Source organism: Sinocyclocheilus anshuiensis, unplaced genomic scaffold (assembly GCF_001515605.1).
Source record: "Sinocyclocheilus anshuiensis isolate Anshui unplaced genomic scaffold, SAMN03320099.WGS_v1.1 scaffold251, whole genome shotgun sequence".
NCBI classification, from domain to species: Eukaryota; Metazoa; Chordata; class Actinopteri; order Cypriniformes; family Cyprinidae; genus Sinocyclocheilus; species Sinocyclocheilus anshuiensis.
This window is the reverse complement of record NW_015549579.1, coordinates 578755-581180: the sequence shown is the minus strand read 5'-3', so window position 1 is coordinate 581180 and position 2426 is coordinate 578755.

Here is a 2426-nt window from a genome sequence, read left to right as displayed (position 1 = left end):
TTTTGGGTTTTGATATCACACAAGTCATGTGCCCATCAAGAGGACAGTGTTACTGCCCATGCAAAAATAAACATGATGAAATGTAAGACGTGAAACACTATTTTACATATCCCAATGGACTCCTATATGTATATTACCATAAATATTTCCAAAAGTACTGTTCAATAACATGCTGCTTAAAGGTTTATTTGCAAGTCGGTGATCCAAAACCATCTGATGCCATATTGTAGGAATTCCACTGATTTATAATGTTAACAGCTGAATATGTAGTAAATAATTGACAAAAACATAGTGTTCTGTCTCATAAAACATCAGTTACTTTCACAGCTGACTGTATCCCAAAGTTCTGCTGATCTCAGATCAGATTTAATCTGTCATGCATGTACTAAACTTCAGAATATCATTGCTTATGCTCTGCTCCTATACACTGTGTTGTATTGAGGATCATGTAGAAACCTGAAGTGAAACTGAAGTGATCATGTAGAAACCTGAAGTGCATGATTTCTAATCCTATCACAGATTGCATTCTTGCCTAATTTCTTTTTATTGCATCATATGCCCAAATATAAGAATGTCTCACTTTGTTTCATAGTCGTACGAATCGCAGACAGCTGGGTCTTCCCTAGAGACCAAGAAAGCATCTGTAGAGAGACATATGAGTGCACGCGGTCCTCCAGGGTTATTTGCTTCTGCATGTGTGGTTTGCTTTCATGAGCACGTGTGCTTGACTTCATGCTGTAACAGCCGAGATAGTCTGTTACGCTCAGTCATATGTCAAGATCTCTTTCGCTCACAATAACTACGTCTTCCTGGGTAGTGGTGTGTCAACTCAACTTGATTGATCTTTCTATACCTTTTCTGTATTTCTGGTGTGGGAATGTTTTCTTTGCTCTTGTCTCTTCTGACTTAGTGTTATTTATTCATTTATTTATTTTACGATGATGTTATTAAAGTAAGTACTTTTGAGTGACACGTACATTTGCAATGCACCAATATTCAAATTCTAGTGATTCATCATAGGCCAATAAATACTTTGTTTTGACCAATAACAAATAAATGATAAATATTACAATGTTGTGCTCTTTGGTATAAATCTATTTACAAATGAGACACAGTCAAATTAAATGCTACAAGTGAATTTAGTCATCACAACAATGTGAAAAAAAGTTATATTCATTTTGAAGTTTGCTAAGGGTTGCATTTTGTTTTTAAATACTGACTTTAATTGAGCATTAAATGTTGGCAAAAGGTGATCTAAATGTAAAAAATAGGGTAAATGCAAATCCAATATTTGCTGATAACTGATAAATAAAAAATCTAATGTCGTCTGATATGTATATCAATATATCATATGTAAATGACATTATTATCCATGGCATGTATTAAAGTACCATGTTACCGCAACAGTACTGTTTGTAAGGGTTGTTTATTCATTTTTACCCATTTGTTTGCCCATTTGCAGACACACCAAATGCAAGTAAATGCGTTTTCGATTTCTTGTCTATGATTCCCAGATTACAAGACATTTTAGAATTATCCATAACCTATTTGGTAGATAGACATCTACATTTTTTATTATGAGCTGCTTTTTAATAATATAAGCAATGTAAGTGATAACACAGGTAATGCCCCTGTCTGCTCAGACAGCATTGAGAGGTGAAAGGACACAGCCTTTAAATGCACTCAATTGATTTTTTCTTAAAGAGTTTATCTGGATGCTCATTGTTTTTCTTGATTGCAGTCTCATGAAGGGCACATGTTATCTCTAAAAAAACTGCTCTTTCTCATAGTGAATCTTAATCTAGAGGGAACTGAGCTTCCTGAGTCACTCAGTGTGCACTTAGACAGACCTCCTCCACTATCTGTTGTATCTGCCATCTGTGTTGACAGCACACTTTATATTTGTTATATTTGTGGCTTTTCAAACATCACATCATGCTGGGGTCTGTTTTAGATTTCAGCATCACATTTGTCTGATGGTAGTTATCATAAAAATTGTATACATCCTCACACTCATGCACCAGACCTCGGTTTGATGGAATTTGTGCTTTATCAAAGCAGCTAGCTAATGCATAAACAAGGCCATGGCAACGCGCAAAAATACAGTCATGTGCTAATAGAGCTTACTTCCTGTTCCTCTTCCTGTTCTTGTTCCGTTACTTCTCAGATGATTTAAAGAGTTTTAGCTGAATAACCATAGACCACTCACATATAGTTTTGTTTTGTTTTTTATTTATTCATTCATACTTTTATTCAGCAATGATGCATAATGCAATTTCTATTCATGAAAAAGACTTTAAATTTATCACTGGTCCCACAAAACTAATAAGCTGCAAAACTGTTTTTAACATTGATTATAATAAGAAATGTTGGTATTACTATTTATCTATTTATACTTTTAACTTAACTTTTGAATGGTAGTCTAC